Source organism: Ursus americanus, chromosome 10 (assembly GCF_024610735.1).
Source record: "Ursus americanus isolate L20-20 chromosome 10, mUrsAme1.1.p, whole genome shotgun sequence".
Lineage (NCBI taxonomy): Eukaryota > Metazoa > Chordata > Mammalia > Carnivora > Ursidae > Ursus > Ursus americanus.
Window position 1 is genome coordinate 54004864 of NC_142136.1, and position 25965 is coordinate 54030828.

The window sequence follows — 25965 nt, forward strand, 5'->3', positions numbered from 1 at the left end:
TCTCTCTCTCTTTCTTTCTTTCTTGAAGGGAGGGGTGAAGCGCAGAGGGAGAGAGAGAATCTCAAGCAGACTCCATGCTGAATGTGGAGCCCGACTCCAGGGCTCAATCTCATGACCCTGAAGTCATGACCTGAACCGAGATTAAGAGTCTGATGCTTAACCGACTGAGCCAACCCGGTGTTCAGAGAAAGCTTTATTTCTTAAAAAATGAGGGGACTGCCAGACTGTTTCCCAAAGTGGCAGCACCATTTTATATTCTCATCAGCTGCATAAGAGGATTCCAGTTTTCTACATCCTTGTCAACACTTGTGATTATCTGATTTGGCAAATACTTTTATGGGACACAATTAGTTGTTTTGAGTGTTTTGCCAAATTCAGATGTTGAGACATTATTAAGTCTTCTCCATGACATTTCGTTTTAGTACAGAAATTTTTCCAATTTTTCCAATTAAAAATAGAAGCTCCTGTAAAAGATTCCTCCTGAAAAAAAAAAAAAAGATTTTCCAAATCCTAATAGTACATAAAAAAAAAAAAAAAAAAAACCTAAAAAATTGAGGTAGATGCCTTGGGTGGTTGAGATTCTGAAAATTCAGTCCAAGAAAATATAATATTTATGTCTTGCTGATTCTTTAATAAGATACTGAATCAAATAGGCAATTCCCCCCCTCAACATGCATTACGATGGTCACTAGTCATAAAGAACAAAAAAAGACAAAAAAATTTTTTGTTTTTTGATCCTGTTAATATTTTTGTGCAGGCATTGGGAGGTCAATGGAATTTCTGCCTCCCCTTCTTATCATTGCTATTATTTTCAGAATGAAATTTCAGTAAGTGCCTGCTTGTTCTTCCTGTGTGGCCAGGGGTTGTGTTGTCTCGGGTGCCCTTCTCCTGGGTCCTCAGGTGGGGTGCAGAGCTGATGAGGGCCAGTTGGGCCAGCATTCCCAGGGAGGGAGCCTCACTCTGATGCCTGAGGCTTCACCTCCCCAGGCACATTTCTGCCCTTTGCCAGGCTCACTGCTACAGAGCAGCTTGCGGGGGGCTCCACACGAGGAGCCCTCCACCCTCAGGCTCTCCCGACCTTCAGCTCCTCACGGCAGTGTGTCCTCAGATGCCCTCAAAAACACCAGGAGCTGAGATGGCCCCTTCTGATCAGGAATCAGTAGACATTTATTGAATACCTTCTGTGGCCAGACCAAAGGGTGCTAGGGGTACAGCTGTGAGCAAAATAAACCGCGTTTCTGGCTGTGAGAGGCACAGACATTAGCGTGCATATCATTAACTGATATTTGCAAGGGTCCTCCCTGTGACCCGGGGACTCCGATTTGTATGTTTCAGCTGAAGAAACAGGCTCCTGTAGTAACGTGCCCAAGGTCCCCAGGCTCGTAAGTGAAAGACTGGAGTCCATTTGCATGCCTCCTGACTCTGCACACAGCAGCTCTGCTCCCCCTTCCCCTCCCTGCAGTTATCCCTGCATCCAGCACCATGTCCCTTCGGCCCTAGCTCTCCAAGCCCTTTCAGAAAGATGACAGGTGCCTTTGGGCCCTTGCCTCTTCCCCTCATTTCCTTCTATCCCCAGCGTGTAGAGGGTGAGGGCGAAGGTCTGCCTTGCACTCTGGCCATGGGGGCTGCCAGAGTTTCGAGCTGCCTGGGCCCTGAGGATGGCTAATGGTGGAGGCCAGGCTAGCTTCCAACTCTGTAGGGCATCCGGGGCACCGCATCCACTGCAGACACACACCCACATGGTGTACCAGGTGGTCACCGTGTGGCTGAGGTGACCTGGAGGCAAGTGGGGGTCAAACTCGCTGTGCTCCAGGAGTGGTCAGCTCCAGCTGCTGGTTTCTGAGCTCTGCCCCGGGGAATGTAGCAGACCTGGACTGGGAGCTCCAGAGGCCCTTTCAGTATTTCTCGCCCTGTTCCTGGACAGAAGCTAATGGGAAGCCTGCTGTCACCCATCCTGCACGCCTACCCGGCCCATGAAGGAATAGGCTGTGTTCCAGAATCCTGCTAGTGAGGAGTCTGACTTATCCTTTAGTGTTAAATATACAAAGGGAACTAACTAGTGTGTAGCCCCTACTAAGAATTGGGCACTGTGGAAGTTGGTATTTTTTTGTGTCATTGTTTCATTTAATGTTTCACAGAAAAGATCAATACCCCCCCCCCTTTTTTTTAAATACCCCCTTTAAAAAAAAATAAAATTAAATCTGGCTTAGTTCCTACCTGCCTGCTGGTGGCATGTACCATTTAGTCAGTGGGTGAGGGGGAGTTCCTCCCATCCCTTGGGGTTGTACAAAAGCCCAGGGCTCACACACTCTGTCAGCCAGGTGCCAGCCCCCCCCCCCCCCCCCCCCCGCCCCAGGTCCTTCCAGCAGACTCAGGACTGGCAGCATGTCGGCCTTGTCTGCTAAGCTCAAGGCGGCCTAGTCTCAGCCTCTCAGGGAAAGCTCCAAGCTCTGTCCCCTCTCCCAGCCTCTGAGAAGGTCCTCTCTCTCATTTTGTCTTTATGACAATCACTAGAGAAACATAAATGCTTGTCTTACAGATGAAGAAACACAGAGAGGTTGAGTTACTTGCCCAAAGTCTCAGGGCTCATAGGGGAGCAGCTGGGAATAGAGCCCAGATCAGTGAAAGGTGACACAGATCACAGGCTGGCTGGCAGCAGACTCTGGTTTATTTTGCTGTTTATCCAGCAGGCCTGATTAAGTCAGATTCCCTATCAACAAAGTATTTCTCTCCACGGGTTATTTGGGGATCAAATGAAATAATGCCTGTGAGACACCTTTAATAACGACATCAAGTACTACATCAAGATGGCATTTCCCTTTAGATGTGGATTTGGGTGATTACTCTGGTGGCCTGCTGCCTCAGTCCATGCCTGCCTCTGTCTATCCTGGTCTGCTGACCTTTGTGCTTGGGCAGCACTCTGGGCTGAGTGCAGGCCACCATAAGGGCCCGGAGATCCTGACATCACACTTGGCCTCCTGTCACAACATAGACTCATGACAACAGAGCATTGGAAATTCCCATCTCAGAAATGGTCTCTGGGCTTGTTATTCTCCACAAGCCCTTCTCCAGATCCATTTTCCATTTTCTGCATCCTACTCTGTGCAGCTAATATCAGACACATGAAATCAGAGTAGGGATGGGGTGGAGAAGAAATACCTTGGCTTCCCTTTCTTCCCTCCCTCCAAACTCCTGCCAGTGCCTCCCATTGGCCAAACCCAATCAGAGACCCACCAGAAGGGAGCCCAGAGATGCACTCAACAAGGACCGGCTCCCTTTGACAATGTTGTTGGTAAGATGCACAGGTGAAGGGGGAATGCCCACCTGTATGCAAATGTCTCTGTTCCCTCCTCTGTGATATTTACTGATCTGACCAGGCTGGGCCTCCTGGGCTGAAATTTGACTAGGCTGATAGAGGCAGGGAGACGGATGCATGACTACAATTCATTTAGCCATTTGACAAAAATGTGTGCAGCCCCTCAGATGAGCAAGGGGCTGAGAATCCCCAACAGAGTAAGACTCCTGTTCTTGCCTCAGTAGCTACTATGAGTTTGTATAATATAGAATGCAAAACTGCAGGATGCGGCGGCGGGGAGGCTCTGAGTGCAAAGTAGGAGAGGTCGCTGTTCTAGTCAGGGTGAAGCGACATCTACACTGGGCAAGGTGTGAGGAGTGGATGCTCTAACAAAAGAAGTCAAAGGTTTGCAGATGGGGCAAATAGCAGAGATGACAAGTCCCATGTGGCTGGGTGGATGGAGGCTGGTAGAGACGGAGCAGAGGCGGCCATAGTACTGGAGGGCACTCGGAGGCACCAAGATGGTACCAGTGGCCAGGGGAAGGCATTAGGGGGCCCGAGAGACACAGCTTCATGCCTCAGAGCCCTCCTGTGGGCTCAGGGTGGGGCCAGTGGCAAGTCCCCACACTTGTCCAACCAGAGGACCTTAGCAATGGCCATTCCGCTTGGACTCTCTGTTGCTTCCTTTTGGCCTTATCTTCCACTAGCCGATTTTCATTTTTTAATTGCTGCGGGGAGACAAAGGCGGGGGCATCATCTAAAGCGACTGAAGTGAATAGGACTGTGCAAATAGAGCATGACATTATAAACTCAGCGAGCCCGTGCACCGGCTGTGCCCCAAAGAGGCTCTAAGAATAAACACCGCCTTAATTCTTCACTTCATCCTGCTCCATTTTCTGATGTAAAATATGTTTCATTGAAACGATCTTTGGGTGAGTGAGGTCACAGGGCTTTTGGCAGGGAGAAAAGGATTCTTTTAATTGGCAAAATGCTAATCATTTTGGAAAATGAATTCTAATCTTCCCATCAAATACAGTGGATGTGTGAGTAATTACTTTCCTTCACTAAACTGTTAATGCAACATTAGTGATTACACTAATTAAAACTAATGAACTCTTACAGACTGATAAACTCCTCAGTTAGTCAGCGAATGCCTTCCTCCCATTGGCTGTACTTAACTTCCCCTTTGGAAGAGAGATTTTGAATTAACCTTTAGAATAATGTGCAAAATTGGGTTTAGAAGTGTTAGGTTTATGGACTGGGTATAATTCTTTCCCCAAGCATTAGTGAGACCATTTCCACTGAGGGTGTAATTGATTTTAAAAAACTCCTTCCTTAATTTGTTCAGCCACACTTCCTTGGTTGGTAATGGCTATCCCTCCAAATCCTGGCCTCCAAAGAGGAAACCTGCCCCTGGAAAATCGTGTGACCCTTTCTCCAGCATCTGCTCTCTGTGATCAGCAAGCCCTGCTATCGCGTTTCAGCTGAAGGAGGGTTTGTACCCAGTTTCAAATGACAGGCATTTGCTCTGAGTTTGCTCGAGCCCTCATTTGTGAGAACGACTTAACCGGGGTTTCCAGTGCTTGGTGAAGGGGCAGGAACGCTGTATCACTAGAATTACATTTCACACACAGGGACAAAGAGCAGATGGGGAGAGGGTAACATTTCTGGGCAGGTATCAGAGTTTGGGGATAAGATCTAGGCCTGAACCAAGTCTGGAATCAGGTCTACTAAGAAGAGGGAATAATTACAACTACTTCCAGGTCCCACTCCGTAGTGTGTAAAAATTTTCAGTTTCCAGGAAGGACGGTCAAGGTTGAAGGCTGAGTGTCACATGTTGCATTTTCCTGGGACACCCTGGCTCTTCACTTCTTTTTCTCAAAACCTAGAATGACTGTACATGTGCACAAAAAACCCAGGATGACTCTGGAATGCCTTCTAAACAGTTAAAAAAATTTCAGCTGAGATAGAAAACAAAGGTGGGGCTTTTGTCACCTGGGATGGGACATCTTCATTAGCAAATGTGTCTCATGCTCTGTTTCCCCCAGACTTAGTTATACTTGGTCCACAGATGGATGGGATCTTCCTATGGACAGCATGATAATGTCTATAATTTTCTCTAAAATACTTTAGAGTTGGGACTGTGATATGAATGTATACCTTTTTAACCTACACTCTAGGGCCTGTCAGTTCCTAATCAGGATTTCACACTTTGAGGGGATCATCCAACGTTTTATCAGGAAGGCCACACTCCAGAGATAACGACTCCAGCTGCCTCAATTAGTATCCATTTTTCTGATCCACACCAGATGCTGCTAATTAACATTTCACAGAGGTTTTCATTGGTGAAATTAGTAGTTAATCAGAATAATAAATGCTAGAAATGGACCCGCCTTGATGAAATTTGTGGTTTTCAAGCCATGAAGATTGGTTTAAATGCTTCAGAGAGATTCTTCACTTTAGGGATGGGCCTAGAAGCTTATTCCTTAAATGTTCCTGTATCTGGCCACCGAGTCAAGGACCGTCTGTCTCTAAGCGATTCTGATTCTTGCCTCTGTAACACCGCTGCAGATGCAGTTTCTTGACTGATGATCACATTATGTTTCAGTTGAACAAGGAGATATCGGTTATCAAGTGCACAGAAGCCTTGGGTCTTGGGATAGGTATGCCATGCACCAGTTAGAAAAGAGGAACGTGAAAATTGTGGTGAACAAAACTGTAAAACCAAGGTCCAAGGGCAAAGAGCAATGAGAGGTGTCCCTGCAGGTGTCTACACAGACACCAGTGCTATGACTTCAAAAGCCTCTTAACCAACCTGGTCATCGTGTAAATACAGTATCGTCTCCCTCTGTGAGGGGCTGGGAAGGACTATGTGGGTGACATTTTGAACGCAAAAAAATATGACTCCGTCCTTGAGCTCTCAGGGACCTTCTCTAGTTCCTAGATCCTGGCCCTTGGATGCCCAGGGTTGGGTGATTTAGGTCTGAATAGTTCCCTGCCTTTTGAGAGCCATCAGGGTGGGGACTTACTGTTCACATGTCCTCAATGTTAACACAGCGCCCAACATGCAACAGATGCCTGCTACATATTTGTCACGCTCATCGGTGTCTTAGGGCCAGCTTCACACGTGAGGGTCGTGCTGGTTCTTGTCTTTTATATCCTTTAAGTGGGTCAACCACAGGCCCAACTGGTACTGTCTGTTTGAGACCAATCAGCCCTGAGATGCCACCATTCTCCCTGCTCAGTGAATTCAAGCAGCAGTGAAGACCTTCCTATATAATCTACTATTTATTACGGCTCACACTGAAAATCACTAGCTCATGGCCTTCTCTCCTCAACTCGGTTGGAAGTCATTGAGGGCAAGGGGCTGTGTTTAGTTTCCCCCATGCGTAGTCCAGTGATGGGCAAATCCAGCACTTTGCCATGTGTGGCATCTAGTAGACTCCCAATAAATTCTTGTTGCTCGAGTGAATGAACGCACGCATGGTTTATAAATGGAACCCTGTTCTGGACCATAGCCGTAGAAAAGCTGGTTTCTTTTTTTCAGTTGGAGGCTCTGTCTCTCCCTTCTATTCTCTGATCTGATAGAAATGTGTGTGGGGTGTGTGTGTGTGTGTGTGTGTGTATGTGTGTGTGTCCCTGTGTGTCCACAGCTGTGGGCTTATCAGGAAGGTCTCCTGGCAGCTTCTGGCCCAGAACCCAACAGCCTTGGGACATAGAGTATGTACTGGGCTCTGACTGGAAGGAGGGCAATAAAGTGTGCTCAGCTCAGCAAAATGAAAGCTTTGAAGAACATACTTTTCATGTCAGAGAGGTACTTTGTTTGCTCTTACTCTTTACGGAGATACTCTAAGCCTCAGACCTTCCTTTTATCAATAGCAGATTGCTTTTTACAAGTTGTTTGGGAAGGACAGTCTGCTGGATCAACCCAGGAAATCTGCCCGCCTGCTAGACTGATCTAGACCCACTTTCCCCTCCCACATCTCAGCAGCACCGCTGGCCTAACGAAAGGCTGAATGCACCCATCCTTCCTGATTATTTATTTTCTGCTTGCAGTCACCAGGAAGTAACTTCGGTCCAACTAAAGCTTATTGGCCCTCTTCCATTTAGACCCCTCCTCATGAGACGAGGCACTAGTGGGTTGTGCATACCCAGAGCCCCTGAACTGGACCTTGTAGACCACGCTCCAGATATCTGGCATGCTGGAATTCCCTACCCAATGGCTCTAAGTCAACTTCCTGAAGCTAAGCTATTCCTGGGATCCAACTTCCAGAAGGTGGACCATTAGACATGAGATGCGCCCAGTGGGTGACTATTTTGGGGGGATATACACAGACCTTGGATGTGTGGCCAGTGGGGCTTCACTTGTCTTTGCCTTAGACCTATCACAGTGCAGGATTAAGCCTCATTAAGAAGAAGGTGAGGCAGGTCATTGGCTGGGGGCTGTGGCCACGCAGATCACTATAAAGGCGTGATTATTAAAGTGGGACGGTAGAACATATTTGAAGAGTCTCTTACCTTGATTCTTACTTGTAAGTATCTGGACTTGTAAGTATGTGGACCTCCGTTTGCACTTTGGCTTGAGCCCTGCAAGTGTTAGGGGCGGGCCTGCGGTCAAACCACAGAGTCAGAGGAGTGCTGCTCCATCTTCATTCATTCTTGGCTCTGCCTTTCATTTGCGAGATTTTGAGCCTGCTAATGAGTTTCTGAGTCTTGTAGATGAAAGACTTTTTCTTAAAAGCAACTTTTTGTGTAGTCAGGTTTTTTATATCCGCAATTGGCAAGTGAAACCGGGTGTTGGTGTGAGCAGTCCAAAGGTGAAAAATAAATGAATTGGAGCCCCGTTACCGTGAGCATCTCCATAGGATGACTGTAGGACTGAGGGAGTGACATGAGGGGGGTGCACCTAGCATGCTGGGAGCACTGCTTCAACCAGTCTGGGCAAGTGCAGGGTGCAGAGGACAGGGCTGCTCATGGGGTGGTAGGAGTCTGTGCCATCACCTGAGAGCGTGCACGGGTGGCTAAAAATGGCTACACACACAAAAGCAAACTTCAGAATCTGTGAGGGGGCAGACATGTGTCCTGGGTGGTCCGAGACATTCTGGCAGCCAGGCTGCTCCAAGGCCATATGCCATCCCTGTTTTTGTTTTTGTTTTTGTTTTTGTTTTTGTTTTTGTTTTTGTTTTTGTTTTTAAGACATCATGACGAGGAACTCTGCAAACTCAGCCCTCTCTGCCAGAGCTCTGTACCTTCCCCATCCCTTCCCCTTAGAGTAGCCATTGGTACCCAGCCTGTGACTGCTGAAACCGTGGAACTTCTAGTGTCTGTAGGGACCTGGGGAGGCAATGCAGAGAGGTGTTTACTCATGTGTGTCCCCGATCCCCAGTGTATCTTTGAACTCTTTCTTTGCAGATTCAGAGTCAAATGTAACAGAAGCATTCCTGAACTCACTCTGACTAGACTTTCAGAGTGGACCCATGCTTAGGGTCAGGCCTCGCTTACTGTATATAATATTAGGCCTGTCCTCTAGGACTTTCCAGTCTGTCCGTCCTGGCTCCCAGTCTCCAAATTTTCCACCACTGACGAATTCATGCCTGCACGCTGTACTCCTCCTTAATGACAAGGCTGTGAGAGAAGCAGGGGTTCTCTGCCTACCTAGGAGCCCCAGTTAGGATTCTGGTTTCCTACCTGAGGACTTGCTGCTTTCCTGGATGATTAAGACTGGGAATGGCTTCACTGTCAGCAAACCCTGTGTCTACACACAGGCATGGATGCGGCCTCTAGTCCATCCAGGATGGTTATCAACTCACATCCATATGCTAATACCAGAAACGCCCAAATCTGGAGCAGAGGACCAGGTCAGTTCACACAAAAGATCATCTTTCAACAGCAGGCTAAATTCCCACATAATCATCTTTAGCAAATTAGTTCTTCCTATAAGCCTGTCCTTAAAATAGGAAGTGTGTCATTTGACGAAGAGTAGATGGAAAGATAGTGCTACAGAGTTGAAGGAAAACATATTTGAAATCAGACAAACTTGGAAATGAATCCTGGCTTTGCTACTAAAAACTGTGAGACTGGATTCATTAATTAACCTCTCTAAGCTTCAGTTTCTTTATAAGATGGGAATAATACTAGGTCATAGGGTTGAAGTGAAGACTGAATGGTATACAAAGCACATTTGTGGTACCTACCCAGAGTAAGAAGATATTATTACCATTATTGTCATGTTCACTCCTACTATCTTTATTGTCGACTAGCTAGTTGATTGAGATGTAGGCTAAGGCAATCCACCCTGCATAATTTCTGGCTTATACTGGAATTAGATGAAATCGTAAAGACACCAAAGCCCTTCCAAATCTCCCTTAAAGCTCTCTGACAATTCTCACCCAAGACCAATGTTTGCCATGGCAAAAGGCTTTACTGACCATTTCCATCTCATCACTGGCCAATGGATGCTGGTTGTAGAGCCTAGCTTAGTGCCTGGAACATAGCTGGTACTCTGTAAGTGATTACCATCACCTTCATCATCATCTTCATTGTCAGCATCATTTACCAGCATTTTGGCTAGTGTGGTGCTGCTAGAAAGTCAGGCAATCCTCTGAGCAGGTCTGGTCATTGGTCCTCCCCCCTTCCCCACCTGCACATCCTTCTTTCCTCTTTGAGGCCCCCTCAGCCGTGGTGGTGGGCCTGAAGAGCATTGTGTAGGCAGTGCCTTCCCTTAAGACCAGCTCCCCCTGCTTAGGAACTACCTCGTCCTTTCTATACCTTTAAATCATGTTTCCTGAGGGAAGTTTGCCCTTTGTGTCTTCCTGCCTCCCCAGAGCCTCCAGTCTACACTGCCCATTGCAGTGGTATTCATGATGATTCGAACCATCTTTGTAAATAACATGTAAACAGCCCTGCTTTGTGGAAGGGTCCCTGAAAAAACAGAGGTATGGCCAAGTCAAGATGGCTTACATGAAACAGATCAACAATACCAAGTGTTGGCAGGGATGTGGAGCAATTGAAACTCTCATACACGGCTGATGGGAGTGCAAATTGATGCAATAACTTGGGGAAAGTTTTTGAGGCAACTGAAGCTAAGTATACACCAGCCCCTTTGACTCAGCAGTTCCACTCCTGGGCATACGCTTGTTGGGAAGTAATTCTTCATTGATCTCTTGCATTTTTGCACATCTTGCAAGCATGGCACTGAGTGTCCTTTATTCCAGAACATGTTTTCAAGGATGTTTTTGTAGTGAACAGCCTTGAATAGAAAGATAGTGTTGTTCAGGAGCAAAGGAGAGTTTTGCTTATAGCCTTGGGACACAGACACCGTATCTTCCTCTGGAGTTAAGGGCAGGCATGCTTACTGTACATTAGAAGAGATTGGGGTTCCCTAAGCTTTTGTAATGGAACTTACTGTGTGTGCAGACATCTGTCCGCCCTCCCTGCAGTACCCTGTGGGGATTGGGTTTCAGGGAACTGGTATGAAAATGCAAATACCCTAGCGGTTGCTATTGTGTGGCTAAGAAAGTGCCCTTCATCTCTGACGCAAGAGTCTCATGTTTTCCACCAGCATCTATGAAACTGGGGCAGGCTGCTTTGCCAGCCTACAAGTAGAATACAAGCTCAGCCCCTTTATGGTTATATTCAACACCTGACAGAAATGAGCATTATGTGATGAAAAAACATACACATGAATATTTATAGAAGGATCAATTCATAATAGCCCCAAATCTAAAAACCACCTAAACCTCCTTTAAATGGATACATTGTGGTAAATTCACACAATGCCGTGCTACACAGCTGTAACAAGAGAATGAACTCCTGTTACACACAGTGACGTGGATAAACTTCAAAAATCTGTTGAATAAAGAAAAGCTAGACACAGAAGAGTACATAATAATTCTATTTCTATAAAGTTCAAAAACATGCAAAACTGCTGTATGGTGATCGAGGCTTGAACAGTGGTTATCTTTGTGTGGGGGCATATTGACTGGGAACCGGCGCGAGGGACCCTTTGGGGGGGCTGGGCATATTTTAACTCTTGATCTAGGTGGTGGTTATATGGACACACACACACACACCTATAAGTCCATTGAGATATTGCTATGCTATATGTATACTGTATGCTCTATGTGAACAAAGGAAAGGAGGGGAGTGGTGTATGTGGTCATTGTCTCTAGGTCACTACTAAATGGGCACATTGCACAAAGCTTAAGGAAGAACCCTAGAAAGGCTTTTCTCTCATTTTTCCACGCGCTCATTTGACCCATGGATTGATCTGGTTGCCTGTGATGCTAATACCTAAGGGATTGGAGGTTGGGGAGGAGAGTCACAGCAGGATAGGCCCTGGGGACAGAAGAGTCCTGTGGGCTGACACTCCCAGGAAGATGCAGGGCCTGGAACTGGGAGGAAAGGCAGAGGAGGGCATTCCCAGTCATGCCTGGAGTGGTGCAGCCTAGCCCGTTGGTTCTAAGGGTGGCAGGCTCCTCTCTGAGATGAGATTAGGGGCCGAGGATGAAACTAGTACCAGAGCATGTCAAGGGGTTAGAGGAGGCTAACCCTAACTTTGGGGTGAGTGCCTGGCTGAATAAAGGCTTCTTCCCTCTCTGCAGCATGGCCCTCCTCACCCTAGTCGAGGACCAGTACCACAATGGAAAGTGGCTGACAGCTCCGAGTAAATCCCCGTAAGCGAGGTGGGGGCAGGTGTTTTATTGACTCTAAAGCTTTCCTAGTAGCTGGGTACATATTTAATAAAAAATCTTAGACTTTGGGGGAAGGCCTAGGAAGGCAGAAGGGAGAAGAGCTGCCCCCTGGGCTTGGGAGGTTAGCGGTCCGGCCAGGCCCTAATAACTCATTCATCCAATATTCATCTTTGAGTTATTACAGTCACCGTGTGTCTCTAAGGAACACGTTTATTAGTGTCCGCTATGATAATTAGCCCAATGTACTTCAAGGCAATTGAAATTGTTCCCATAAGTGCATTTCTTTCCAGAATTCACCATGGCCACCTTTCAATGTTGGGTCTGTTTTGTTCACATCTCCCCCATGCCCCAGTGAAGGGTGCTCACTTTCTACAGTGTCCCAGACTCTCCAGCCAGCCCAAGGGAAGGACACTGAGTCCCTATCTGCAGGCTAGGATTGCAGCCGCGCGTACTATGCCTGCAGCTCGGCTTACTTCTAGGATCACCCCGGGGGCTGGGCTTGCCTCCTATCTGTCTACTTTTTCCCATGCTCTGGGGAATGTTCAGAAGGAAAGGCACATGCAAAGCTCTGAATGATCCAAAGCACCTGATTTTGTGCCTTGCACTTGTATAAATCCCACAATGTCCCTTGTAGTATCACAAGCAGCAAAACTCCTCTTACTGCTCGGCAGACAGCAGGCGAGCCCAGCAGGCCTCAGTGTGCACACGAGTCTGCTGGGCATCTGGGGCAAGTGAAGACTAAGTCAGCGGCTCTGAGCTGGGGCTGAGGCCCTGCCTGCCTCACCAGCCTGCAGGTCAGAGCACCTGGGTCACAGCTGCCCTTGGAGGAGGAGGACGAGCTAGATAGGCTAGTCCCACCCACTTATAGCCTGCCAGGCAGCCCTTCTGGAATCAGATGGAGGATTCTCAGTGATCTCAGACATTCTTCTTCACTATCTGACTCTTCAACAACCTCCAAATCCTTGCAGGTTCCAAAATACCTTTGTAACATAGGCAGTAGGGCTGCCTGATTCCACAAGACACCACGTAATTTGTCTGTCCTCAGAGCCCCCACGGCCAGACGGAACTTGGAAGGCAGGTGGACTTCACAGGAGGGGCAGGAAGGAAGCATCACTCTGAGGGGATTTTTTAAGCACAGAATGGCAAGTTGGTTTATATTCTTTCTTGTCAAAGTATTTAAATTCATTCTTTCAGAGAGCTTAGCTTTAATTAATAAATTCTTCATTTTTATGACTGCCTGCAATTTCCTACTATTTAGTTTAATTGGGTTTTCATGTTCAGAAGTTAGAAGCAGCTTCCTCCTCTTCATTTTTTTAAAGATTTATTATTTATTTCAGGGAGAGAGAGAGAGAGAGTGTGCCTGGACACGCAATTGGTCCTGGTGGGGGGGGGGCTGTGTGGGGCAGACTCCCTGCTGAGCACAGAGACTAATCCAGGGCTCGATCTCAGAACCCTGAGATCATGACCTGAGCCAAAACCAAGAGTTAGACGTTCAACCAACTGAGCCACCCAGGCGCTCCCTCCTCTTTGTTTTAAGTAGTATTACATACACAAACATCACCCTCTTCAGCAGAATCCAATGATTTCCACACTGTTCTGCTGTTACATAGTGAATTCATTCATTCATTTGCCCACTCATTCATTCATTTAACATATATATGTTGAGCAGTTACTAGGTGCTGGGGATAAACTGGTGAACGAAGCAAACATGGTCCCTATTGTCACAAAGTGGGGTTTTCCGGTGAGGGCGGCAGAGGCTGTCAGAGTCAGGAGGGGTTTGTCGGAGAACTGTCAGGACGGCATCCTGCCCAGTTTCGGGCAAGTTGAGTGCAAGTTGCCCTGTCCTTTTTCACTTTCTCTTCTCTTAATGCTGAACCCAATGAGAGGAGAGGGAAGGTAAGAGGGAAAAGAAGGAAGCCTTGGCGGGGAGGGGGCAACGAAGGAGCTAGGATCCAATTTAAGGGTCTGGAAAGTGATTGATTTCTGTATGAATTACCTGTAAAGGAAGGGGAATTTGGAAGGTCTTTTTCTTCTTCCCCATGCTTTCCCCTGTTCCACCATTGCCAAAAAATTCTTCCATGAATCCAATATTGGAGAATATTTCAGAAGGAAGATAAATTGCTAATGGCACTAAAGCCTTCCTCCATAAAATACAGAAATGACAAGCCCTCGATCCTAGCTAGCTCTGCTAACGTACCAGCCTCATGACCAGGAGCAAAAATGAACCGAAGTCTCTTCAATTTCCCCTATTACTAGACTTCAGCATTTGCATAGCATCTGATCTCGGCCAAGCACTTAACAGTAATTCCCTGGCTCATCTTCCCATGTCTTGACGAATAGGCCTCGGGATGAAACCTATGTCTCCTTGTGTTGGCTAGGAAAGGGTGTGGAGGCATAGATTATGTGTGATGGTGGCAGAGTGGGGGCTCATGGCAAAACCAGATCATGGAGAACTGAGATGTGGTCTCAGTCCTTTCACTCCTTACAAAACCAAGAGCAACTCTTTTCACTTTTCCAGGGCTTCGTTTTTATAACTGTAAAAGGAGAATAATGAAACTGGCTTCCCCTCCTAGAGGATGTGAGGAGTATGTTAAAATGGGTTATAAACAGTGAAATCCATTTGGAAGGAGTTATTAGATGGCTGCGAATCATGGCAGGGTGTGCCCCCAACACACAGTTGTCCTGGCTGACACCTGCGGAGGGCCTGTGCTAAACACATTACACGCATCGTCTCGTTTAATCCTCCTCTGGGCTCCAGGAGGTGGAGACCATCATCACTAGCAGTTTGCAAATGAAGAAACAAGAAACGAGAGCACAGAAAGGATAAGGGGCTTTCCTGAGACCTTGGGGTTCATAGTAGTGGAACTGGGTTTTGATCCTCAGGAGTCTGGCTTTTGAGCATGGGAACTGAGCCCCCCAGAGCCTCCTACCCCTCTCTGTGTGTGCAGCCAAAGCTCACTTGTGTGCCTGCGGATTATCTGCAGCTCATAATTCATTTCATTCCAAACTGTCTTTTCCTGCCATGTAGTTCAGCTCATTAGTTGGCAAGGGAGCTAAGGGACTTAGAACTAATCTTAATATTAAGTAAAGAGCAAAGCATAATTAGGAAGATAAATCTTCTGGGGAAAAAAAAAATGTATGTAACAGATTCCAAAGTCAAGCATGGGTGATTTTTCCCATCTTCTAGATGGTCTACACCACTGTTCTCTTTTTCTAGAAGATAACTAAGGGAGGATGATAGATTTAAAAAACAAACAAGCAAAAAAACCTCTTTTTTTTCCCGATTAGAAGGGAATGTATCCTCATTACACACATTTTAGAAAACTCTTCATAGTATGAAGAAGAGAATAGAAAACTCTGAATGCCACCGTTCTTGACAAATGCTATTATCAGCATTTTGGCGTGTACTTTTTTCAGTGCCTTTTAAACATAAACACCTAAACACTAAATGCAACTTCTTATAAGCTGTTTTTTCCCACTTAACATCTTATGGAACAATACATGCATAAAAGGTTGATTAACACCATCATTTTTATTGGCTCCCTTTGGCCCTGGAGAACTCAGGAACTCATAGGGATGTGGCATAATTGGTTTCGTTTGGATCTGGCTAAGAGAGACACAATGGCTGCATACATCCCATCATTTACTAGTTTGTTCATCCAGCAAACCTGCCAGATACTGGGATAAAAAGAAAAATAAGATTCAGTTCAGATCCTTGAAGAGTTCATTGTCTTGTGTCGGAGACTCTGCATCAGTGTTTTTTACTGGCCAAATTTCATCGTCTTCGGCTGTCCCCTCCCCCTTGTCTACACAGTCCAAGAAGTAGCTTTGTCACTGGAAGTGGTCAGGCCTTATTTGCTGCCCCTCCCCCACTTCCAATCCCTTCCCCTTTTTGCCTCTGGGTTTAACAGTAGCATAAAACTAATTTATAGCTCTTGCCAGGAAGAGGACAAATTTTCATCTCAGCCCGTCATGCGAAAAGCACTAGTACAAATGAATAATTGTTGACCCATGCTACCTATTAGAGATTGTGCTGGGGTCACCTCGTTTGTTGTTTTAACACAAGAAATTAAGGGCCCTGGCGAGGGTTTCCACAGGGACTGAATTGGTAATGAGATAGAACATCGTCTTTGTGGGTGACCTCTCCTGGCGCCACGTTCATGGTGGGCAGGGGGAGGGGGGCTGCACTCCCATGACTATCCCCTACCCCACGAGAAGGGCAGATTCTGCCTGTGTCCACTTTTGATTGTAGGTTCAGAGCCATTTTCTTCCGGGGTCTCTAACAATTAACATATGCCTGCAGAGCCAGTAGAATATGCTGGATGCTGTGTGACGTGTTGAGGGGACATGGCCATTGACATTGCTGTTTTGGCCATCAGGGAGCTCACCAGCACCTGCCATATGTGAAGCCATATGTTTCTGCAGTATAAAAGTTCGTGGAGTGAAGCAGGCTGTGCTCTCTTCAGTATCAAATGGCTTGACTTGTAGGAAAGGCTGTGCAGGGGGAGACTCTAGAAATGGGCCCAAAACAATAGATGAGGACTGGGTGGTGGAAGGATGAGGGGAGAGCACTCTTGGAGGATGGGAAACAGCTTGAGCACAGACAGGATCTGGTCTTCACTGGCCGGTGAGGCCTCAGCAGAGGACCAAGAACTAAGGCTGGCCAGGAAAGGGGCAGCCTGATTGAGAGCTTTGAAAACAAGACTGGGGTGGGGGGGCAGGAGGGTTGGCAGAGGGTTTCACACTTTTGATCCGTTCCATACCCTGGATCTATGACCATGACACAAAGGCTCTGTTGAATGCCTTCTAATATGAATGACTAAAAATTATGACAAATTGTCATAATTTCATATGTGTGTATATAGAGTCTTTCACACAGCAGGGGATCCACAGATATCTAATAACATGTTACATTATTCATTCTTATGCCATCTTTCCAGTCAAGAACTATTACCTTGAACCATCACTAGGATTTTAAAAAAACTGTTTTCATATCTAGTGTTTCAGGTAATCCTGAATATAGGTAAGGTCACATAGCTGCCCAGTCGATAACATTTGCTGCCTGGTGTTCCCTATGTTCCAGGCATTGGTCTTGGCCAGCAGATAAAAATATTAAGGGGCAACGAGGCTGAGTTTTGGAGGAGATTGTGCCTGTCCATGTTGACTCTGAATGATATAGGTAGCAGGAGGGGAAAATGCTTTGTCTAGGGACTGGATTATTACACAGGAGAATCCACAAGAAAATTAATACAAAGGGTAAGAAAATTCAATAAAGTGGCAGGGTGACAGGAGTCTAGTTTTTTCTAGCTACTGGGCCCTGATCTGATGATGGTGAGGTTATAGGACGAGGTGGGGTGAGGCAGGGAAGGAGCTATTGAGTTAATCTTTCTTTTGGATCTTGGACTGTGGTCCCTGGGCAGAAAGAACAGTGGAAAAACTTCTGGATCATTATGATAATTCTTAACAAAGGTATTCACACACTAGCCAAGGAAGCCACATTTGCTATTACTAGGAGCCACGGTTCATGTCTTCAAATAAGCAGGAGGGATGCTGAGGGCTAATGCAATATTCTAGAACAGAGATCAGAGGCCTTGGTGAGACTCATGAAAGCACCCAGTACTTCTACTTCTGTATTCAGCACGTGGCCATCCCAAAAAGCAACCTGGGCTATTATTAAAGGACCATGTGAAAACATGACGTGAGAATCAGCACAGACAGGAAATTTGGAGAAATTATAAAACAGAATTTTGCTTCAGCCAAATGAATATATGTATACTTTCTCTAAAAAAGATGAATTAACAGAAGTATTCTCAGAAAAGATAGAAAATCTAAACACATCAGTTGCTAAGAAGCAATAGAGACAGTTGTCACTCCTCTCCCATAGCTCTCCCAAGATGCAACCACCAGGCCAGATGGTTTCAGAAGGGTTCTTTACCAAATAAATGATCTACTTAAATGAAATAATAAAATTTAATGAAGATAATACAAAAAAGAAAGCTACAGACTAATCTCACTTATGAATATCATTGTAAAATTCTAAACAAAATGGTAGCAAATGGAGTAGAGCAGCAGCATATGGAAAGAATTACATCTCTTGGCTAGAAAGGGTTCATATCAGGAATATGAGGATGTTTCACTAATATTTAGAAAGCTATTAATATGATTCCCCACTTAAATAGATCAAAAATATCTTCCCTGATGTTGAAAAACATTTGATAAAGTGAAATGTGAGAGAAAATATCCAAGTCATATCTCTGGTAAGGGACTTGTATCCAGAAAACAAAAGAACTCGTGCAACTCAACAACAAAGAGACCAATAACCCAACTGAAAAATTGATAAAGGAGAACTGTTGAATCACTCTATTGTACACCTGAAACTAATATTACTCTGTATGTTAACTAAACAGAATTTAAATAAAAACTTTTAAAAAATGGGCAAAGGATTTGAGAATGCATTTCTCAAAAGAAGATATATAAATGGCCAATAAGCCCATAAAAAGATGCTCTGTGTCACCAGCTCTTAGGGAAATCCAATTCAAATCCCCAGTAAGAAACCACACCCCCTAGGATGGCTAAAATAAAAAAAGACAGAGAAATGTTGGTGAGGGTCTGGAGCAATTGGAGCCATCATACACTGCCGGTGGAGATACAAAATGGTGCGATTGCTCTGGATAACATTCCAGCAGTTCCTCAGAAGGTTAAACACAGAGTTACCATATAATCCACTCCAAGCACGTATCCAACAGAAGTAAAAACTGATGTTCACACAAAAACTTTTACAAAAATGTTTATAGCAGTATCACTCAGAATAGCCAAAGCCTGGAAAAAAACAAATGCCCACCAACCAACAAATGAATAAACGAAATGTATATATACATTCAAGGAATATTGTTTGGCAACAAAAGGAATGAAGTATTCATACATGTTACAACATAGATAAGCCTTGAAAACATTATCCTAAATGAAAGATTTTGTTCATAAAAGACACAAATTGTATGATTCCATTTCTATGAAATATCCAGAACAGGCAAATCCTATAAAGTAGATTCTGGCTGCCAGGGGCTGGGGGGAGGAGGGAATGGGAGTGATTTTGAATGGGTATGGGTTTCTTTGGGAGTGATGAGAATTTTTAAAATTAGCTCGTGGTAAAATGGTTGCGTAACTCTGTGAAGATATGAAAACTAACCGAATTATATAGTTTAGAAGGTATATGAATTATATTTCAATAAGACTTATAAACAATAGAACGAGATAGAAACTTTCTCAACAAGTAGGCAGGCATTATTTATAATGGGTAAACTCTGGAAGCATCACTGAAATCCAGAACAAATCTAGAATGCTCACTGTACTGTTATTATTTAAGATTCCACAGGAAGTAGCCAATGCAATTTGGTAGAAGAAAGAAATAAGAGGTATAAAGATTTGGAAAGGAGAGGCGTCATTGGAAGATTATAAATTTAAAGAACTCAGTAAAGCACAGGTTTAATAAATAGAGGTTAATAATTATATGCAAACACAAACTAGTTATACACATTAAAAATAAGACCTAGGAATAAATTCTACTGGAAACATTCACAAGCCATAAGAAAAAAAAAAAGGTTTAAAATGCTACTGAAGAACACCAAGAATTGAGTAAGTAAAAAGTATAATCTATTCATAAAAAGGATGGTTCAATACTATAAAAATGTTGACATTCCATAAATTTAAAAAGATCATCACAGATACGCCAATAGGTTAAAAAAATACAACCAAACAAGTTGATTTAAGAAGTTTATATGAAAGAAAAGCATGCAAATATAGTTAGGATATTACTGAAAATTGAGTAGCAGTGAGAGACTAGCTGACCAACTTGTAAAACACAGAATGAGTTACAGTATTTAAAACAGTATGATTCTGCCTCATGAAAAAGCAAGCAGACCAATGGAACAGCACATAGAGTCCAAAAATAAACATAAATAGATATGAGTCTATTTAGTACATTTAGTGGAGCAGAAAGCATTGCATATCATTAGAAGATTCTCCAACTGTCCTAATGAGTTTTAAAATCTGCATCTCCATTTATCCGTAGAAGTGAATTCAGAGAGAGCTTATGGACTTGGAGAAGACAGTGTGTATAGAGAAATCAGGACATAGCAATGACCTGCTTAGACCAATGACCAGAGGCCAGGTGGCAGTGAGAATTCTTAGTAGGTGTCATGATGGACAGATGACAATAGCTAGAAAGAATGCCCACCAGATCCAAACATTTGACAGCGCACAGGCCCTGTGTGTATCAGCTCACAAGAGCTAATTATGAAAGTTTCAGACATTTTGTGAGCTGATTGTTAAATACAGCCAGTGTTAAAATTATGTAAACTGACAATTAGATAAATTATATTAAGAACAAAAGTAATAAATACCCCAAACTCATCACTTCCTAATTATTTTATTATCATATGTATTCTTGAGGTTATTTACATATCTATAAATCTGTATTTTTATCTTAATCTGTATGGTGGAAATACTAAATAATGGTAAGTATCTCCTCCCAACTTCATGAACAATGTCATGTTGGTAGCTTGGAATTAGCTATGGGCAGAGCTATGGGGAGAGCAATTACACCATGGAAATTGACAAATGCTGGGAATCAGGGCTTAATTTCCTGGTTTTTTGATTGTCTAGAGCAGACTGAAGAAAGCAATGGAGAAAATGCTAATAACACAATTTAAACTTAAAAGTATGTTGTGTGTGGGCGCATGGGTAGCTCAGTGGGTTAAGCATCTGCCTTGGTCTCAGGTCCCAGGTCCTAGGTTTGGGCTCCACGTTCGGCTACCGGCTCAGCGGGGTGCCTGCTTCTCCTTCTCCCAGCCCCCACCTCGTGCTCTCTCGCCATCTCTCTCAAGTAAATAAATAAAATCTTAAAAAAAAAAAGGGGGTGTCATCTGTGTAGCTGTTACTTTGTGTTAAATAGCACACAGTATTGATGGAATATTTAGTATTCTAAAATTATTATCCAGCTCAGCCAAGATGTCGTTCACATCATTGATGAGTGAGTGATATTCTGACATTTACCTTTGTTTTACTTGTATCTTGTTAACATAAAAGAAAATATCAACCAACATTCATATGGAAATCACACACATTCATCAGTGATGTGGTGGCTTCTTGTTATAATCTGATTTTGTTAAATAATGGCTGAATTACAACCATAGGTTGCCTAGGGGTATAAGAATTCAGCAAAACCAGTGAAGGCATTCTGTGTGGCTGTGTGGAATTCAAAATGAAAAATATTGCATATTTTATTATTTTAAAATTGTGTCATACATCCTTCATATCAGTAAAATTTAAAATAAACCTATGTATGTATATGTATGCATACTTCCCCACCTCCCCACCCCCAGAGCTGATTGTCAAACATCTACCAGAATATCACTTCATTGGCCCCTCTGAGCTTGGACCCAACTCTGGGCAAAAGTGGGGAATCTTCCAGTTGGCTAAGATTAACTTTCCACTCTTGATGGAATGGGAACCTAAAATATGTATTAAATTCAGTTACAGTTAATGCACACCTCAAATTATCAATGTTTAAAATTTATACCCATTTCTCATCTGAAAGAGCCTAGTTGAGTAAGGAGCCTCTGAGGCCAGAGTGCCCTCTGTTTCTGTCTTCAGTGGTATGCCCCGCATGGGAAACAAGTGGGCTTCCAACCCAGTTGTAACAATATTGATGGTCCCTTCCTGGTCCTGACTCATAAAAGAAGTCAATGAGGGTCAATGAGTCCTGAAGTGGACATAAATCCTGAGGCTGTCCTGCATGACCTTTGACCTTTCAGTGGTTGTTGCCTTAAGGTAATTGGCTGAGCTGCTGGGAGTTAAGGTGGGGGAATGGGCATGTTGGGGGCTCCACAGAACCAAGACCTTTAAATGGACTCCATAATTTTCATTCCACACTTAAGGCTACACTGGAAATTTATAGACTGTGGTTTGGGAATCATTGCAAGTACTAGACATGTTTTTGCGCCTGTAGATCTGGGAAATGAGTATCTCTGGACATTGGAACACACACCCCAGATAAATGGTATATTCCCACTGAAGATGGAGAGCTGTGTCTCCTGTACAAATCGCCGGGCATGACTCCTGACCATGGGCAGGATCAGCGGCTTCCTGACTGCTAGGAGACTTTCCGCCTCGAGTGTCAGTGTTTTGGTCCATGTTTCTCTAGCTTTGCAGAGACTCGAATCAGGGAATACAGGGCTAAAAAGAGCCCAAGGTGCTTACCCAAGAAGGTCCTACCTTCATACTGACCTTGTAAAGTGTTTACAATATGTTATTTTTAAAAACCCAGGTAAGACCGTATAGGCATATCACTATTTAATTCTCTTCTTATAGAAAAATACAATTGAATATATTGCATTAAAAACATACCAGAAGTACAAATACCATAATTTTTTTTTTTAAAGATTTTATTTATTTGAGAGAGAGAGCACAAGCCAGGGGAGAGGCAGAGGAAGAGAGAGAAGCAGACTCCCTGCTGAGCAGGGAGCCTAACCTGGGGCTTGATCCCAGGGCTCAGGGATCAAGACCTGAGCTGAAGGCAGATGCTTAACTGACTAAGCCACCCAAGTGCCCCTAGAAAATTGTTGTTTTAAAAATAAAGTGTTGGGGGGCAGGGAGAGAGAAGGAAGGAGGGGAAACACAGCAAAACCAAAACCAAAACACTTCCATTTAGAACTTCTATCAGCAGCCCAAGCTCAGAACTGTCACTGGTTCCCTCCTTGAGCTAGTCCTGCCCCATAGCACCCGATGCTCCTAAGCCAGGGCGGGGCCCCGGGGCAACAGCAGAAGGCATAACTCCTCAAGGGTAGCAGAGAAGCCTTCGGCTTAGCCCACGTGGCCAGTGTTCTGTTCTGGACCTTCCCAGGAAACTGAGCTCCATGTCCTGTCTTAGGAGATGCCAGGCTCTTCCACCTGCTCAGCCCCACCTGCACCTCCCAATGAAGGGGAGGGGCAAGCAGGCTCAGCCCTGTCTCGTGTGCATTGGGGTTGCTCCATAATGGCTAGTCGGCTGAACGGATGGATGAACTGCTTGCATTGGAGTCAGCTTTCACACAGCGCCGGGTGAGGAATGGTTTGCACCGGGAGCTCACATATATCTCGACTCTTGCGTGCGTTATCGAGCTGATGTAGTGCTGCTGAGAACCACTCTGGATACTTAAAATCTGGGAGGCATTTTTCAAACGCTGCTACCAGCAGCTGGTGTTTAGCGGCTTAGACGTGGGGTATTGATGTGTCCTGGAATCAGAGCAAATCACCCTCTGGAAATAGGAAAATGCTAGGACACAGGCCAGTGAAGGGCTGATTTTAGCCTGGCATGTGCCTGGAACTGGTTGATTTCAGCACTTCTTTTTTTTTTTTTTTTTTTTTTTTTAAAGATTTATTTATTTATTTATTTATTTGACAGAGAGGGACAGCCAGCGAGAGAGGGAACATAAGCAGGGGGAGTGGGAGAGGAAGAAGCAGGCTCCCAGCGGAGAAGCCTGATGTAGGGCTCAATCCCGGAACACCAGGATCACGCCCTGAGCCAAAGGCAGACGCTTAACGACTGCGCCATCCAGGCACCCCAATTTCAGCACTTCTAAGCTTGAAGTCAGAGGCAACCCCTTAGAGAAATACTATGTTGCTATACTCTGCCACTGTTGGGAGTCCAGAATTGATCCTCTATAAGAATGATTCCTTTGAACAAATTCTGCTGCTAAAATTTGGTTGTGCTTTGTCACTACTGACTCAGTTGCCGGCAGAAAGAGACAAGAGGCAACAGATTTCCTCTGGGCCCTCTGGTTCATTGTCTCCATGGAACTTTTAGTTAAAATGAGGGTCTGCACGTTCAGCTCCTGAAAGGGCCTGGGACAGACTTTCCAGAAATCAGGCACAGAGTCAGAAAGAAAGGGAATACATAGCTTGCATGCCTATATCCTTCTGGTTGGCTTCCATGAGAATATGGTTAAGGAACTATTCTGTTATGCCCAAGAGAAGTAAAGTAGGAAAGAAGTTAACAGCATGAGTTTTGGGGACCTGGGTTTGAGTTCCAGTGCAGCTGCTCGTATGCTGTGCCACCTGGGGGAAGTTACTTAACCTCTCTGAGCTTCACCTGTAAAATTAGGCCAATAATAGAATTTCCGTCATAGGGTAATTTCAAGAATTAAAGGAGAGATTCATATACCTTAGCACATTGCCTGGTACAGAGTAGTGGCTACTCAGTGCTGGTGGTAATGATGACGATGATTCTCTGAACTTTGTGAAGCGGGGCTGGTGGGAGGAGATGAAAGGTGGCAGCCGTTGGTACTCTGCCCATGGCAGGGGCAATGAACGTTTCATGAGGGAAATGAGTGTTTTCAGCCTAACTAGATTTTGAAAACTGCAGTTAGGCTTTGTTGATAGGAAAAATAGATATTCTGGAAAAATACTTTTAATGTCCTCTAAGGGAAACCTTATGGCTGATGTTTTCTTTGTGTGTCAGGAGACCGCTTCGGGATCTCAGGGCCGTGAGGTTATGGTGTGGGACGGGAGATGACTGCTGCTGTTGTCCCCTGCTCCAGTTTCTCTTCCCAAGGGTTCCCAAGCCCGTCCTCTCTGGGAGTTGGCTGCTTTTGGGTTTAACTTCTGCTCCTCATGGACATCAACCTTTACTGACCTAGGGCTCAGAAGTCATTTTGGAGAAAGAGTCTTCCAAAGGGAAGGTGATTCTGCCTCTAGGAAACCAGAGAACTTTAGCCTGGTCCTTCTGTGAGAGTCTTCAGGGCCTGAGCCTGGCTCCACACTGGAACCTTGTGGAAAGGTACCATCTGGATTTTCAGAGTCCTTAGCTATCGACGGGGGAGGGACGTATCACCCGGGCATGGACGCTGAGGACATAGAGAACAGAGCTCGACTCTCCCCATGTGCTCCTTTCAGCCCAAGCCACTCATCCAGAGGACACCTCCAGCACCCGTGGAGGTGGAGAAGAAAGTGGGTCCTGTTTGGACAAACACAGGAACTTGGCCCGAGAGTTGAGAATGCAGGGCCGAGCTCGGGACTATGTACCAAGCTTGCTAGTTTTCATAGGATATTCATTCACATGATCTCTTTTTGGTCCTCCCCGATCCCCAGAGAAAGGCCAGACAAGCCCTGTGCACCCATTTTACGAATGAGGAAATAGAGAGGATCTAAGACTGGCCTAAGTCCCCACAGCTGAGACATGGCAGGGCAGTGGCCAGGATGTGGCTCCATTCCTAGTTTCTATTTTCTTCCCACCTGAAAGAGGTTCAAACCAGTGCCTGCTAAGGAGCTTCCCCCAGGACTCATGGCACTTTGTTAACTGCATCCCATTAATCCTGACAGGTGTTCTGGAGCTGCGGGTGGCTAACATTATAATGATTATAATGATCGTTATCATGACATAGACTCACTAGGAGTCCAGGATAGGCCTTCCTTAATGTCATGCTCCTTTGTGACACACATGGGTGTGTGTGTGTATATATACCCCCCCACACACACCCACCTACACACACACACGCACGCACACACACACCAAAGAGCAGCTACCTGGTGAGGCAACTGAGTGCTAAGAACAAGGCCGAGGTCCCAGACTAGAAAGCAGGGATGCCCTAGGATTTTCTGATGCTCAGGTGATACAAAACGCTTTGCAGATGACACACTCAGGCATTAACACAATTAGAGCAAGTTGTGGGTGTCTTCACAGGCTCAAGTGCAGGTAGCAGATAAAGGTGCTGAGCCTCTCCTGGGCTGGGAATGTGAGGCTACCGTCTGTTTTCAGGAGCAGAAGGAAGCTCGTGGACGGAGTCCCCCTCATGCCTTCTTGGCTCCCACGGGGCTGCTGGAAGTGAGAGTGCACCTGGCCCTTGCTTTGGGCACCATCCACACTCAGAAGCAGATGGGCTGTGCCCACATGGAGCATGTGGGCCTGCCCCAGGCTCAGGTCCTGGTACACTGTTGGCCTCA

General features: G+C 45.2%; 1 protein-coding gene across 1 annotated transcript in view; it reads right to left on the reverse strand.

Annotated features, from left to right (window-relative positions):
- The window catches only part of SIAH3 (siah E3 ubiquitin protein ligase family member 3), a 64741-nt gene that overhangs the window by 1421 nt on the left and 37355 nt on the right, over window positions 1-25965 (reverse strand). The gene's annotated exons all lie outside the window — the stretch shown is intronic.